At 47.9% G+C, this 16,246-nt stretch overlaps 4 non-coding genes across 4 annotated transcripts; all 4 read right to left on the bottom strand.

Annotated features, from left to right (window-relative positions):
- Positions 1-389: 389 nt before the first annotated feature.
- trnae-cuc (transfer RNA glutamic acid (anticodon CUC)) lies at positions 390-461 on the bottom strand. Its single transcript has one exon. It is a non-coding gene; the product is annotated as a tRNA-Glu (tRNA).
- A 5,088-nt stretch (positions 462-5,549) lies between these two features.
- Positions 5,550-5,621, bottom strand: trnae-cuc (transfer RNA glutamic acid (anticodon CUC)). The gene has a single exon. It is a non-coding gene; the product is annotated as a tRNA-Glu (tRNA).
- A 3,914-nt stretch (positions 5,622-9,535) lies between these two features.
- trnae-cuc (transfer RNA glutamic acid (anticodon CUC)) lies at positions 9,536-9,607 on the bottom strand. The gene has a single exon. It is a non-coding gene; the product is annotated as a tRNA-Glu (tRNA).
- Positions 9,608-15,751: 6,144 nt separating this feature from the next.
- On the bottom strand, positions 15,752-15,823 carry trnae-cuc (transfer RNA glutamic acid (anticodon CUC)). Its single transcript has one exon. It is a non-coding gene; the product is annotated as a tRNA-Glu (tRNA).
- Between the last annotated feature and the right edge of the window lie 423 nt (positions 15,824-16,246).

Consider the following 16,246-nt stretch of genomic DNA (forward strand, 5'->3'; position numbering starts at 1 on the left):
ATTTTCTATCTGCGTGTAACAGTTTTCCTGACCTGGAATCGAACCCAGGCCACAGCAGTGAAAGTGCTGGATCCTAGCCACTAGACCACCAAGGACTTTACTAGAAAAAAAGTTGACTGTCGTCAAATCCATTCTATAAAAGGAACCTCTTTCAATGCTTTCTCCAATAAGAATTTTCTGTCTTTCCGTCTATTATAATAGACCTGACCGGGAATCGAACCCGGGCCACAGCAGTGAGAGTGCTGGATCCTAGCCACTAGACCACCAAGGACTTTACTAGAAAAAAAGTTGACTGTCGGAAAACCCATTCTAGAAAAAGGAACATCTTTCCAATTCCTCAAGAGGAATTGTCTGTCTGTCTGTCTGTCTGTCTGTCTGTCTGTCATAGTTTCCCTGACCGGGAATCGAACCCGGGCCACAGCAGTGAGAGTGCTGGATCCTAGCCACTAGACCACCAAGGACTTTACTAGAAAAAAAGTTGACTGTCGTCAAATCCATTCTATAAAAGGAACCTCTTTCAATGCTTTCTCCAATAAGAATTTTCTGTCTTTCCGACTATTATAATAGACCTGACCGGCAATCGAACCCGGGCCACAGCAGTGAGAGTGCTGGATCCTAGCCACTAGTCCATCAGGGAATGAACAGGAAAAAAGTTGACTGTCGGAAAACCCATTCTAGAAAAAGGAACATCTTTCAATTTTCTTTCCAATTCCTCAAGAGGAATTTTCTATCTGCGTGTAACAGTTTCCCTGACCTGGAATCGAACCCGGGCCACAGCAGTGAAAGTGCTGGATCTTAGCCACTAGACCACCAAGGACTTTACTAGAAAAAAAGTTGACTGTCGTCAAATCCATTCTATAAAAAGAACCTCTTTCAATGCTTTCTCCAATAAGAATTGTCTGTCTGTCTGTCTGTCCGTCCGTCCGTCCGTCCGTCCGTCCGTCCGTCCGTCCGTCCGTCCGTCCGTCCGTCCGTCCGTCCGTCCGTCCGTCCGTCCGTCCGTCCGTCCGTCCGTCCGTCCGTCCGTCCGTCCGTCCGTCCGTCCGTCCGTCCGTCCGTCCGTCCGTCCGTCCGTCCGTCCGTCCGTCCGTCCGTCCGTCCGTCCGTCCGTCCGTCCGTCCGTCCGTCCGTCCGTCCGTCCGTCTGTCTGTCTGTCATAGTTTCCCTGACCGGGAATCAAACCCGGGCCACAGCAGTGAGAGTGCTGGATCCTAGCCACTAGACCACCAAGGACTTTACTAGAAAAAAGTTGACTGTCGTCAAATCCATTTTATAAAAGGAACCTCTTTCAATGCTTTCTCCGATAAAAAAATTTCTGTCTTTCCGTCTATTATAATAGACCTGACCGGGAATCGAACCCGGGCCACAGCAGTGAGAGTGCTGGATCCTAGCCACTAGACCACCAAGGACTTTACTAGAAAAAAAGTTGACTGTCGGAAAACCCATTCTAGAAAAAGGAACCTCTTTCAATGTTCATTCCAATTCCTCAAGAGGAATTTTCTATCTGCGTGTAACAGTTTCCCTGACCTGGAATCGAACCCAGGCCACAGCAGTGAAAGTGCTGAATCCTAGCCACTAGACCACCAAGGACTTTACTAGAAAAAAAGTTGACTGTCGTCAAATCCATTCTATAAAAGGAACCTCTTTCAATGCTTTCTCCAATAAGAATTTTCTGTCTTTCCGTCTATAATAATAGACCTGACCTGGAATCGAACCCAGGCCACAGCAGTGAAAGTGCTGGATCCTAGCCACTAGACCACCAAGGACTTTACTAGAAAAAAAGTTGACTGTCGGAAAACCCATTCTAGAAAAAGGAACCTCTTTCAATGCTTTCTCCAATAAGAATTTTCTGTCTTTCCGTCTATTATAATAGACCTGACCGGGAATCGAACCCGGGCCACAGCAGTGAGAGTGCTGGATCCTAGCCACTAGTCCATCAGGGAATGAACAGGAAAAAAGTTGACTGTCGGAAAACCCATTCTAGAAAAAGGAACATCTTTCAATTTTCTTTCCAATTCCTCAAGAGGAATTTTCTATCTGCGTGTAACAGTTTTCCTGACCTGGAATCGAACCCAGGCCACAGCAGTGAAAGTGCTGGATCCTAGCCACTAGACCACCAAGGACTTTACTAGAAAAAAAGTTGACTGTCGTCAAATCCATTCTATAAAAGGAACCTCTTTCAATGCTTTCTCCAATAAGAATTGTCTGTCTGTCTGTCTGTCTGTCTGTCTGTCTGTCTGTCTGTCTGTCTGTCTGTCTGTCTGTCTGTCTGTCTGTCTGTCTGTCTGTCTGTCTGTCTGTCTGTCTGTCTGTCTGTCTGTCTGTCTGTCTGTCTGTCTGTCTGTCTGTCTGTCTGTCTGTCTGTCTGTCTGTCTGTCTGTCTGTCTGTCTGTCTGTCTGTCTGTCTGTCTGTCTGTCTGTCTGTCTGTCTGTCTGTCTGTCTGTCTGTCTGTCTGTCTGTCTGTCTGTCTGTCTGTCTGTCTGTCTGTCTGTCTGTCTGTCTGTCTGTCTGTCTGTCTGTCTGTCTGTCTGTCTGTCTGTCTGTCTGTCTGTCTGTCTGTCTGTCTGTCTGTCTGTCTGTCTGTCTGTCTGTCTGTCTGTCTGTCTGTCTGTCTGTCTGTCTGTCTGTCTGTCTGTCTGTCTGTCTGTCTGTCTGTCTGTCTGTCATAGTTTCCCTGACCGGGAATCAAACCCGGGCCACAGCAGTGAGAGTGCTGGATCCTAGCCACTAGACCACCAAGGACTTTACTAGAAAAAAGTTGACTGTCGTCAAATCCATTTTATAAAAGGAACCTCTTTCAATGCTTTCTCCGATAAAAAAATTTCTGTCTTTCCGTCTATTATAATAGACCTGACCGGGAATCGAACCCGGGCCACAGCAGTGAGAGTGCTGGATCCTAGCCACTAGACCACCAAGGACTTTACTAGAAAAAAAGTTGACTGTCGGAAAACCCATTCTAGAAAAAGGAACCTCTTTCAATGTTCATTCCAATTCCTCAAGAGGAATTTTCTATCTGCGTGTAACAGTTTCCCTGACCTGGAATCGAACCCAGGCCACAGCAGTGAAAGTGCTGAATCCTAGCCACTAGACCACCAAGGACTTTACTAGAAAAAAAGTTGACTGTCGTCAAATCCATTCTATAAAAGGAACCTCTTTCAATGCTTTCTCCAATAAGAATTTTCTGTCTTTCCGTCTATAATAATAGACCTGACCTGGAATCGAACCCAGGCCACAGCAGTGAAAGTGCTGGATCCTAGCCACTAGACCACCAAGGACTTTACTAGAAAAAAAGTTGACTGTCGGAAAACCCATTCTAGAAAAAGGAACCTCTTTCAATGCTTTCTCCAATAAGAATTTTCTGTCTTTCCGTCTATTATAATAGACCTGACCGGGAATCGAACCCGGGCCACAGCAGTGAGAGTGCTGGATCCTAGCCACTAGTCCATCAGGGAATGAACAGGAAAAAAGTTGACTGTCGGAAAACCCATTCTAGAAAAAGGAACATCTTTCAATTTTCTTTCCAATTCCTCAAGAGGAATTTTCTATCTGCGTGTAACAGTTTTCCTGACCTGGAATCGAACCCAGGCCACAGCAGTGAAAGTGCTGGATCCTAGCCACTAGACCACCAAGGACTTTACTAGAAAAAAAGTTGACTGTCGTCAAATCCATTCTATAAAAGGAACCTCTTTCAATGCTTTCTCCAATAAGAATTGTCTGTCTGTCTGTCTGTCTGTCTGTCTGTCTGTCTGTCTGTCTGTCTGTCTGTCTGTCTGTCTGTCTGTCTGTCTGTCTGTCTGTCTGTCTGTCTGTCTGTCTGTCTGTCTGTCTGTCTGTCTGTCTGTCTGTCTGTCTGTCTGTCTGTCTGTCTGTCTGTCTGTCTGTCTGTCTGTCTGTCTGTCTGTCTGTCTGTCTGTCTGTCTGTCTGTCTGTCTGTCTGTCTGTCTGTCTGTCTGTCTGTCTGTCTGTCTGTCTGTCTGTCTGTCTGTCTGTCTGTCTGTCTGTCTGTCTGTCTGTCTGTCTGTCTGTCTGTCTGTCTGTCTGTCTGTCTGTCTGTCTGTCTGTCTGTCTGTCTGTCTGTCTGTCTGTCTGTCTGTCTGTCTGTCTGTCTGTCTGTCTGTCTGTCTGTCTGTCTGTCTGTCTGTCTGTCTGTCTGTCTGTCTGTCTGTCTGTCTGTCTGTCTGTCTGTCTGTCTGTCTGTCTGTCTGTCTGTCTGTCTGTCTGTCTGTCTGTCTGTCTGTCTGTCTGTCTGTCTGTCTGTCTGTCTGTCTGTCTGTCTGTCTGTCTGTCTGTCTGTCTGTCATAGTTTCCCTGACCGGGAATCAAACCCGGGCCACAGCAGTGAGAGTGCTGGATCCTAGCCACTAGACCACCAAGGACTTTACTAGAAAAAAGTTGACTGTCGTCAAATCCATTTTATAAAAGGAACCTCTTTCAATGCTTTCTCCGATAAAAAAATTTCTGTCTTTCCGTCTATTATAATAGACCTGACCGGGAATCGAACCCGGGCCACAGCAGTGAGAGTGCTGGATCCTAGCCACTAGTCCATCAGGGAATGAACAGGAAAAAAGTTGACTGTCGGAAAACCCATTCTAGAAAAAGGAACATCTTTCAATTTTCTTTCCAATTCCTCAAGAGGAATTTTCTATCTGCGTGTAACAGTTTTCCTGACCTGGAATCGAACCCAGGCCACAGCAGTGAAAGTGCTGGATCCTAGCCACTAGACCACCAAGGACTTTACTAGAAAAAAAGTTGACTGTCGTCAAATCCATTCTATAAAAGGAACCTCTTTCAATGCTTTCTCCAATAAGAATTGTCTGTCCGTCCGTCCGTCCGTCCGTCCGTCCGTCCGTCCGTCCGTCCGTCCGTCCGTCCGTCCGTCCGTCCGTCCGTCCGTCCGTCCGTCCGTCCGTCCGTCCGTCCGTCCGTCCGTCCGTCCGTCCGTCCGTCCGTCCGTCCGTCCGTCCGTCCGTCCGTCCGTCCGTCCGTCCGTCCGTCCGTCCGTCCGTCCGTCCGTCCGTCCGTCCGTCCGTCCGTCCGTCCGTCCGTCCGTCCGTCCGTCCGTCCGTCCGTCCGTCCGTCCGTCCGTCCGTCCGTCCGTCGGAAAACCCATTCTAGAAAAAGGAACATCTTTCAATTTTCTTTCCAATTCCTCAAGAGGAATTTTCTATCTGCGTGTAACAGTTTTCCTGACCTGGAATCGAACCCAGGCCACAGCAGTGAAAGTGCTGGATCCTAGCCACTAGACCACCAAGGACTTTACTAGAAAAAAAGTTGACTGTCGTCAAATCCATTCTATAAAAGGAACCTCTTTCAATGCTTTCTCCAATAAGAATTTTCTGTCTTTCCGTCTATTATAATAGACCTGACCGGGAATCGAACCCGGGCCACAGCAGTGAGAGTGCTGGATCCTAGCCACTAGACCACCAAGGACTTTACTAGAAAAAAAGTTGACTGTCGGAAAACCCATTCTAGAAAAAGGAACATCTTTCCAATTCCTCAAGAGGAATTGTCTGTCTGTCTGTCTGTCTGTCTGTCTGTCTGTCATAGTTTCCCTGACCGGGAATCGAACCCGGGCCACAGCAGTGAGAGTGCTGGATCCTAGCCACTAGACCACCAAGGACTTTACTAGAAAAAAAGTTGACTGTCGTCAAATCCATTCTATAAAAGGAACCTCTTTCAATGCTTTCTCCAATAAGAATTTTCTGTCTTTCCGACTATTATAATAGACCTGACCGGCAATCGAACCCGGGCCACAGCAGTGAGAGTGCTGGATCCTAGCCACTAGTCCATCAGGGAATGAACAGGAAAAAAGTTGACTGTCGGAAAACCCATTCTAGAAAAAGGAACATCTTTCAATTTTCTTTCCAATTCCTCAAGAGGAATTTTCTATCTGCGTGTAACAGTTTCCCTGACCTGGAATCGAACCCGGGCCACAGCAGTGAAAGTGCTGGATCTTAGCCACTAGACCACCAAGGACTTTACTAGAAAAAAAGTTGACTGTCGTCAAATCCATTCTATAAAAAGAACCTCTTTCAATGCTTTCTCCAATAAGAATTGTCTGTCTGTCTGTCCGTCCGTCCGTCCGTCCGTCCGTCCGTCCGTCCGTCCGTCCGTCCGTCCGTCCGTCCGTCCGTCCGTCCGTCCGTCCGTCCGTCCGTCCGTCCGTCCGTCCGTCCGTCCGTCCGTCCGTCCGTCCGTCCGTCCGTCCGTCCGTCCGTCCGTCCGTCCGTCCGTCCGTCCGTCCGTCCGTCCGTCCGTCCGTCCGTCCGTCCGTCCGTCCGTCCGTCCGTCCGTCCGTCTGTCTGTCATAGTTTCCCTGACCGGGAATCAAACCCGGGCCACAGCAGTGAGAGTGCTGGATCCTAGCCACTAGACCACCAAGGACTTTACTAGAAAAAAGTTGACTGTCGTCAAATCCATTTTATAAAAGGAACCTCTTTCAATGCTTTCTCCGATAAAAAAATTTCTGTCTTTCCGTCTATTATAATAGACCTGACCGGGAATCGAACCCGGGCCACAGCAGTGAGAGTGCTGGATCCTAGCCACTAGACCACCAAGGACTTTACTAGAAAAAAAGTTGACTGTCGGAAAACCCATTCTAGAAAAAGGAACCTCTTTCAATGTTCATTCCAATTCCTCAAGAGGAATTTTCTATCTGCGTGTAACAGTTTCCCTGACCTGGAATCGAACCCAGGCCACAGCAGTGAAAGTGCTGAATCCTAGCCACTAGACCACCAAGGACTTTACTAGAAAAAAAGTTGACTGTCGTCAAATCCATTCTATAAAAGGAACCTCTTTCAATGCTTTCTCCAATAAGAATTTTCTGTCTTTCCGTCTATAATAATAGACCTGACCTGGAATCGAACCCAGGCCACAGCAGTGAAAGTGCTGGATCCTAGCCACTAGACCACCAAGGACTTTACTAGAAAAAAAGTTGACTGTCGGAAAACCCATTCTAGAAAAAGGAACCTCTTTCAATGCTTTCTCCAATAAGAATTTTCTGTCTTTCCGTCTATTATAATAGACCTGACCGGGAATCGAACCCGGGCCACAGCAGTGAGAGTGCTGGATCCTAGCCACTAGTCCATCAGGGAATGAACAGGAAAAAAGTTGACTGTCGGAAAACCCATTCTAGAAAAAGGAACATCTTTCAATTTTCTTTCCAATTCCTCAAGAGGAATTTTCTATCTGCGTGTAACAGTTTTCCTGACCTGGAATCGAACCCAGGCCACAGCAGTGAAAGTGCTGGATCCTAGCCACTAGACCACCAAGGACTTTACTAGAAAAAAAGTTGACTGTCGTCAAATCCATTCTATAAAAGGAACCTCTTTCAATGCTTTCTCCAATAAGAATTGTCTGTCTGTCTGTCTGTCTGTCTGTCTGTCTGTCTGTCTGTCTGTCTGTCTGTCTGTCTGTCTGTCTGTCTGTCTGTCTGTCTGTCTGTCTGTCTGTCTGTCTGTCTGTCTGTCTGTCTGTCTGTCTGTCTGTCTGTCTGTCTGTCTGTCTGTCTGTCTGTCTGTCTGTCTGTCTGTCTGTCTGTCTGTCTGTCTGTCTGTCTGTCTGTCTGTCTGTCTGTCTGTCTGTCTGTCTGTCTGTCTGTCTGTCTGTCTGTCTGTCTGTCTGTCTGTCTGTCTGTCTGTCTGTCTGTCTGTCTGTCTGTCTGTCTGTCTGTCTGTCTGTCTGTCTGTCTGTCTGTCTGTCTGTCTGTCTGTCTGTCTGTCTGTCTGTCTGTCTGTCTGTCTGTCTGTCTGTCTGTCTGTCTGTCTGTCTGTCTGTCTGTCTGTCTGTCTGTCTGTCTGTCTGTCTGTCTGTCTGTCTGTCTGTCTGTCTGTCTGTCTGTCTGTCTGTCTGTCTGTCTGTCTGTCTGTCTGTCTGTCTGTCTGTCTGTCTGTCTGTCTGTCTGTCTGTCTGTCTGTCTGTCTGTCTGTCTGTCTGTCTGTCTGTCTGTCTGTCTGTCTGTCTGTCTGTCTGTCTGTCTGTCTGTCTGTCTGTCTGTCTGTCTGTCTGTCTGTCTGTCTGTCTGTCTGTCTGTCTGTCTGTCTGTCTGTCTGTCTGTCTGTCTGTCTGTCTGTCTGTCTGTCTGTCTGTCTGTCTGTCTGTCTGTCTGTCTGTCTGTCTGTCTGTCTGTCTGTCTGTCTGTCTGTCTGTCTGTCTGTCTGTCTGTCTGTCTGTCTGTCTGTCTGTCTGTCTGTCTGTCTGTCTGTCTGTCTGTCTGTCTGTCTGTCTGTCTGTCTGTCTGTCTGTCTGTCTGTCTGTCTGTCTGTCTGTCATAGTTTCCCTGACCGGGAATCAAACCCGGGCCACAGCAGTGAGAGTGCTGGATCCTAGCCACTAGACCACCAAGGACTTTACTAGAAAAAAGTTGACTGTCGTCAAATCCATTTTATAGAACCTCTTTCAATGCTTTCTCCGATAAAAAAATTTCTGTCTTTCCGTCTATTATAATAGACCTGACCGGGAATCGAACCCGGGCCACAGCAGTGAGAGTGCTGGATCCTAGCCACTAGTCCATCAGGGAATGAACAGGAAAAAAGTTGACTGTCGGAAAACCCATTCTAGAAAAAGGAACATCTTTCAATTTTCTTTCCAATTCCTCAAGAGGAATTTTCTATCTGCGTGTAACAGTTTTCCTGACCTGGAATCGAACCCAGGCCACAGCAGTGAAAGTGCTGGATCCTAGCCACTAGACCACCAAGGACTTTACTAGAAAAAAAGTTGACTGTCGTCAAATCCATTCTATAAAAGGAACCTCTTTCAATGCTTTCTCCAATAAGAATTGTCCGTCCGTCCGTCCGTCCGTCCGTCCGTCCGTCCGTCCGTCCGTCCGTCCGTCCGTCCGTCCGTCCGTCCGTCCGTCCGTCCGTCCGTCCGTCCGTCCGTCCGTCCGTCCGTCCGTCCGTCCGTCCGTCCGTCCGTCCGTCCGTCCGTCCGTCCGTCCGTCCGTCCGTCCGTCCGTCCGTCCGTCCGTCCGTCCGTCCGTCCGTCCGTCCGTCCGTCCGTCCGTCCGTCCGTCCGTCCGTCCGTCCGTCCGTCCGTCCGTCCGTCCGTCCGTCCGTCCGTCCGTCCGTCCGTCCGTCCGTCCGTCGGAAAACCCATTCTAGAAAAAGGAACATCTTTCAATTTTCTTTCCAATTCCTCAAGAGGAATTTTCTATCTGCGTGTAACAGTTTTCCTGACCTGGAATCGAACCCAGGCCACAGCAGTGAAAGTGCTGGATCCTAGCCACTAGACCACCAAGGACTTTACTAGAAAAAAAGTTGACTGTCGTCAAATCCATTCTATAAAAGGAACCTCTTTCAATGCTTTCTCCAATAAGAATTTTCTGTCTTTCCGTCTATTATAATAGACCTGACCGGGAATCGAACCCGGGCCACAGCAGTGAGAGTGCTGGATCCTAGCCACTAGACCACCAAGGACTTTACTAGAAAAAAAGTTGACTGTCGGAAAACCCATTCTAGAAAAAGGAACATCTTTCCAATTCCTCAAGAGGAATTGTCTGTCTGTCTGTCTGTCTGTCTGTCTGTCTGTCATAGTTTCCCTGACCGGGAATCGAACCCGGGCCACAGCAGTGAGAGTGCTGGATCCTAGCCACTAGACCACCAAGGACTTTACTAGAAAAAAAGTTGACTGTCGTCAAATCCATTCTATAAAAGGAACCTCTTTCAATGCTTTCTCCAATAAGAATTTTCTGTCTTTCCGACTATTATAATAGACCTGACCGGCAATCGAACCCGGGCCACAGCAGTGAGAGTGCTGGATCCTAGCCACTAGTCCATCAGGGAATGAACAGGAAAAAAGTTGACTGTCGGAAAACCCATTCTAGAAAAAGGAACATCTTTCAATTTTCTTTCCAATTCCTCAAGAGGAATTTTCTATCTGCGTGTAACAGTTTCCCTGACCTGGAATCGAACCCGGGCCACAGCAGTGAAAGTGCTGGATCTTAGCCACTAGACCACCAAGGACTTTACTAGAAAAAAAGTTGACTGTCGTCAAATCCATTCTATAAAAAGAACCTCTTTCAATGCTTTCTCCAATAAGAATTGTCTGTCTGTCCGTCCGTCCGTCCGTCCGTCCGTCCGTCCGTCCGTCCGTCCGTCCGTCCGTCCGTCCGTCCGTCCGTCCGTCCGTCCGTCCGTCCGTCCGTCCGTCCGTCCGTCCGTCCGTCCGTCCGTCCGTCCGTCCGTCCGTCCGTCCGTCCGTCCGTCCGTCCGTCCGTCCGTCCGTCCGTCCGTCCGTCCGTCCGTCCGTCCGTCCGTCCGTCCGTCCGTCCGTCCGTCCGTCCGTCTGTCTGTCTGTCATAGTTTCCCTGACCGGGAATCAAACCCGGGCCACAGCAGTGAGAGTGCTGGATCCTAGCCACTAGACCACCAAGGACTTTACTAGAAAAAAGTTGACTGTCGTCAAATCCATTTTATAAAAGGAACCTCTTTCAATGCTTTCTCCGATAAAAAAATTTCTGTCTTTCCGTCTATTATAATAGACCTGACCGGGAATCGAACCCGGGCCACAGCAGTGAGAGTGCTGGATCCTAGCCACTAGACCACCAAGGACTTTACTAGAAAAAAAGTTGACTGTCGGAAAACCCATTCTAGAAAAAGGAACCTCTTTCAATGTTCATTCCAATTCCTCAAGAGGAATTTTCTATCTATCTGCGTGTAACAGTTTCCCTGACCTGGAATCGAACCCAGGCCACAGCAGTGAAAGTGCTGAATCCTAGCCACTAGACCACCAAGGACTTTACTAGAAAAAAAGTTGACTGTCGTCAAATCCATTCTATAAAAGGAACCTCTTTCAATGCTTTCTCCAATAAGAATTTTCTGTCTTTCCGTCTATAATAATAGACCTGACCTGGAATCGAACCCAGGCCACAGCAGTGAAAGTGCTGGATCCTAGCCACTAGACCACCAAGGACTTTACTAGAAAAAAAGTTGACTGTCGGAAAACCCATTCTAGAAAAAGGAACCTCTTTCAATGCTTTCTCCAATAAGAATTTTCTGTCTTTCCGTCTATTATAATAGACCTGACCGGGAATCGAACCCGGGCCACAGCAGTGAGAGTGCTGGATCCTAGCCACTAGTCCATCAGGGAATGAACAGGAAAAAAGTTGACTGTCGGAAAACCCATTCTAGAAAAAGGAACATCTTTCAATTTTCTTTCCAATTCCTCAAGAGGAATTTTCTATCTGCGTGTAACAGTTTTCCTGACCTGGAATCGAACCCAGGCCACAGCAGTGAAAGTGCTGGATCCTAGCCACTAGACCACCAAGGACTTTACTAGAAAAAAAGTTGACTGTCGTCAAATCCATTCTATAAAAGGAACCTCTTTCAATGCTTTCTCCAATAAGAATTGTCTGTCTGTCTGTCTGTCTGTCTGTCTGTCTGTCTGTCTGTCTGTCTGTCTGTCTGTCTGTCTGTCTGTCTGTCTGTCTGTCTGTCTGTCTGTCTGTCTGTCTGTCTGTCTGTCTGTCTGTCTGTCTGTCTGTCTGTCTGTCTGTCTGTCTGTCTGTCTGTCTGTCTGTCTGTCTGTCTGTCTGTCTGTCTGTCTGTCTGTCTGTCTGTCTGTCTGTCTGTCTGTCTGTCTGTCTGTCTGTCTGTCTGTCTGTCTGTCTGTCTGTCTGTCTGTCTGTCTGTCTGTCTGTCTGTCTGTCTGTCTGTCTGTCTGTCTGTCTGTCTGTCTGTCTGTCTGTCTGTCTGTCTGTCTGTCTGTCTGTCTGTCTGTCTGTCTGTCTGTCTGTCTGTCTGTCTGTCTGTCTGTCTGTCTGTCTGTCTGTCTGTCTGTCTGTCTGTCTGTCTGTCTGTCTGTCTGTCTGTCTGTCTGTCTGTCTGTCTGTCTGTCTGTCTGTCTGTCTGTCTGTCTGTCTGTCTGTCTGTCTGTCTGTCTGTCTGTCTGTCTGTCTGTCTGTCTGTCTGTCTGTCTGTCTGTCTGTCTGTCTGTCTGTCTGTCTGTCTGTCTGTCTGTCTGTCTGTCTGTCTGTCTGTCTGTCTGTCTGTCTGTCTGTCTGTCTGTCTGTCTGTCTGTCTGTCTGTCTGTCTGTCTGTCTGTCTGTCTGTCTGTCTGTCTGTCTGTCTGTCTGTCTGTCTGTCTGTCTGTCTGTCTGTCTGTCTGTCTGTCTGTCTGTCTGTCTGTCTGTCTGTCTGTCTGTCTGTCTGTCTGTCTGTCTGTCTGTCTGTCTGTCTGTCTGTCTGTCTGTCTGTCTGTCTGTCTGTCTGTCTGTCTGTCTGTCTGTCTGTCTGTCTGTCTGTCTGTCTGTCTGTCTGTCTGTCTGTCTGTCTGTCTGTCTGTCTGTCTGTCTGTCTGTCTGTCTGTCTGTCTGTCTGTCTGTCTGTCTGTCTGTCTGTCTGTCTGTCTGTCTGTCTGTCTGTCTGTCTGTCTGTCTGTCTGTCATAGTTTCCCTGACCGGGAATCAAACCCGGGCCACAGCAGTGAGAGTGCTGGATCCTAGCCACTAGACCACCAAGGACTTTACTAGAAAAAAGTTGACTGTCGTCAAATCCATTTTATAAAAGGAACCTCTTTCAATGCTTTCTCCGATAAAAAAATTTCTGTCTTTCCGTCTATTATAATAGACCTGACCGGGAATCGAACCCGGGCCACAGCAGTGAGAGTGCTGGATCCTAGCCACTAGTCCATCAGGGAATGAACAGGAAAAAAGTTGACTGTCGGAAAACCCATTCTAGAAAAAGGAACATCTTTCAATTTTCTTTCCAATTCCTCAAGAGGAATTTTCTATCTGCGTGTAACAGTTTTCCTGACCTGGAATCGAACCCAGGCCACAGCAGTGAAAGTGCTGGATCCTAGCCACTAGACCACCAAGGACTTTACTAGAAAAAAAGTTGACTGTCGTCAAATCCATTCTATAAAAGGAACCTCTTTCAATGCTTTCTCCAATAAGAATTGTCTGTCTGTCTGTCTGTCCGTCCGTCCGTCCGTCCGTCCGTCCGTCCGTCCGTCCGTCCGTCCGTCCGTCCGTCCGTCCGTCCGTCCGTCCGTCCGTCCGTCCGTCCGTCCGTCCGTCCGTCCGTCCGTCCGTCCGTCCGTCCGTCCGTCCGTCCGTCCGTCCGTCCGTCCGTCCGTCCGTCCGTCCGTCCGTCCGTCCGTCCGTCCGTCCGTCCGTCCGTCCGTCCGTCCGTCCGTCCGTCCGTCCGTCTGTCTGTCTGTCTGTCATAGTTTCCCTGACCGGGAATCAAACCCGGGCCACAGCAGTGAGAGTGCTGGATCCTAGCCACTAGACCACCAAGGACTTTACTAGAAAAAAGTTGACTGTCGTCAAATCCATTTTATAAAAGGAACCTCTTTCAATGCTTTCTCCGATAAAAAAAATTCTGTCTTTCCGTCTATTATAATAGACCTGACCGGGAATCGAACCCGGGCCACAGCAGTGAGAGTGCTGGATCCTAGCCACTAGACCACCAAGGACTTTACTAGAAAAAAAGTTGACTGTCGGAAAACCCATTCTAGAAAAAGGAACCTCTTTCAATGTTCATTCCAATTCCTCAAGAGGAATTTTCTATCTGCGTGTAACAGTTTCCCTGACCTGGAATCGAACCCAGGCCACAGCAGTGAAAGTGCTGAATCCTAGCCACTAGACCACCAAGGACTTTACTAGAAAAAAAGTTGACTGTCGTCAAATCCATTCTATAAAAGGAACCTCTTTCAATGCTTTCTCCAATAAGAATTTTCTGTCTTTCCGTCTATAATAATAGACCTGACCTGGAATCGAACCCAGGCCACAGCAGTGAAAGTGCTGGATCCTAGCCACTAGACCACCAAGGACTTTACTAGAAAAAAAGTTGACTGTCGGAAAACCCATTCTAGAAAAAGGAACCTCTTTCAATGCTTTCTCCAATAAGAATTTTCTGTCTTTCCGTCTATTATAATAGACCTGACCGGGAATCGAACCCGGGCCACAGCAGTGAGAGTGCTGGATCCTAGCCACTAGTCCATCAGGGAATGAACAGGAAAAAAGTTGACTGTCGGAAAACCCATTCTAGAAAAAGGAACATCTTTCAATTTTCTTTCCAATTCCTCAAGAGGAATTTTCTATCTGCGTGTAACAGTTTTCCTGACCTGGAATCGAACCCAGGCCACAGCAGTGAAAGTGCTGGATCCTAGCCACTAGACCACCAAGGACTTTACTAGGAAAAAAGTTGACTGTCGTCAAATCCATTCTATAAAAGGAACCTCTTTCAATGCTTTCTCCAATAAGAATTGTCTGTCTGTCTGTCTGTCTGTCTGTCTGTCTGTCTGTCTGTCTGTCTGTCTGTCTGTCTGTCTGTCTGTCTGTCTGTCTGTCTGTCTGTCTGTCTGTCTGTCTGTCTGTCTGTCTGTCTGTCTGTCTGTCTGTCTGTCTGTCTGTCTGTCTGTCTGTCTGTCTGTCTGTCTGTCTGTCTGTCTGTCTGTCTGTCTGTCTGTCTGTCTGTCTGTCTGTCTGTCTGTCTGTCTGTCTGTCTGTCTGTCTGTCTGTCTGTCTGTCTGTCTGTCATAGTTTCCCTGACCGGGAATCAAACCCGGGCCACAGCAGTGAGAGTGCTGGATCCTAGCCACTAGACCACCAAGGACTTTACTAGAAAAAAGTTGACTGTCGTCAAATCCATTTTATAAAAGGAACCTCTTTCAATGCTTTCTCCGATAAAAAAATTTCTGTCTTTCCGTCTATTATAATAGACCTGACCGGGAATCGAACCCGGGCCACAGCAGTGAGAGTGCTGGATCCTAGCCACTAGTCCATCAGGGAATGAACAGGAAAAAAGTTGACTGTCGGAAAACCCATTCTAGAAAAAGGAACATCTTTCAATTTTCTTTCCAATTCCTCAAGAGGAATTTTCTATCTGCGTGTAACAGTTTTCCTGACCTGGAATCGAACCCAGGCCACAGCAGTGAAAGTGCTGGATCCTAGCCACTAGACCACCAAGGACTTTACTAGAAAAAAAGTTGACTGTCGTCAAATCCATTCTATAAAAGGAACCTCTTTCAATGCTTTCTCCAATAAGAATTGTCTGTCTGTCCGTCCGTCCGTCCGTCCGTCCGTCCGTCCGTCCGTCCGTCCGTCCGTCCGTCCGTCCGTCCGTCCGTCCGTCCGTCCGTCCGTCCGTCCGTCCGTCCGTCCGTCCGTCCGTCCGTCCGTCCGTCCGTCCGTCCGTCCGTCCGTCCGTCCGTCCGTCCGTCCGTCCGTCCGTCCGTCCGTCCGTCCGTCCGTCCGTCCGTCCGTCCGTCCGTCCGTCCGTCCGTCCGTCCGTCCGTCCGTCCGTCCGTCCGTCCGTCCGTCCGTCCGTCCGTCCGTCCGTCCGTCCGTCCGTCCGTCGGAAAACCCATTCTAGAAAAAGGAACATCTTTCAATTTTCTTTCCAATTCCTCAAGAGGAATTTTCTATCTGCGTGTAACAGTTTTCCTGACCTGGAATCGAACCCAGGCCACAGCAGTGAAAGTGCTGGATCCTAGCCACTAGACCACCAAGGACTTTACTAGAAAAAAAGTTGACTGTCGTCAAATCCAATCTATAAAAGGAACCTCTTTCAATGCTTTCTCCAATAAGAATTTTCTGTCTTTCCGTCTATTATAATAGACCTGACCGGGAATCGAACCCGGGCCACAGCAGTGAGAGTGCTGGATCCTAGCCACTAGACCACCAAGGACTTTACTAGAAAAAAAGTTGACTGTCGGAAAACCCATTCTAGAAAAAGGAACATCTTTCCAATTCCTCAAGAGGAATTGTCTGTCTGTCTGTCTGTCTGTCTGTCTGTCTGTCATAGTTTCCCTGACCGGGAATCGAACCCGGGCCACAGCAGTGAGAGTGCTGGATCCTAGCCACTAGACCACCAAGGACTTTACTAGAAAAAAAGTTGACTGTCGTCAAATCCATTCTATAAAAGGAACCTCTTTCAATGCTTTCTCCAATAAGAATTTTCTGTCTTTCCGACTATTATAATAGACCTGACCGGCAATCGAACCCGGGCCACAGCAGTGAGAGTGCTGGATCCTAGCCACTAGTCCATCAGGGAATGAACAGGAAAAAAGTTGACTGTCGGAAAACCCATTCTAGAAAAAGGAACATCTTTCAATTTTCTTTCCAATTCCTCAAGAGGAATTTTCTATCTGCGTGTAACAGTTTCCCTGACCTGGAATCGAACCCGGGCCACAGCAGTGAAAGTGCTGGATCTTAGCCACTAGACCACCAAGGACTTTACTAGAAAAAAAGTTGACTGTCGTCAAATCCATTCTATAAAAAGAACCTCTTTCAATGCTTTC

The sequence above is a fragment of the Urocampus carinirostris genome, chromosome 1, assembly GCF_059441175.1.
Source record: "Urocampus carinirostris isolate Australia breed hairy pipefish chromosome 1, RoL_Ucar_1.0, whole genome shotgun sequence".
Lineage (NCBI taxonomy): Eukaryota > Metazoa > Chordata > Actinopteri > Syngnathiformes > Syngnathidae > Urocampus > Urocampus carinirostris.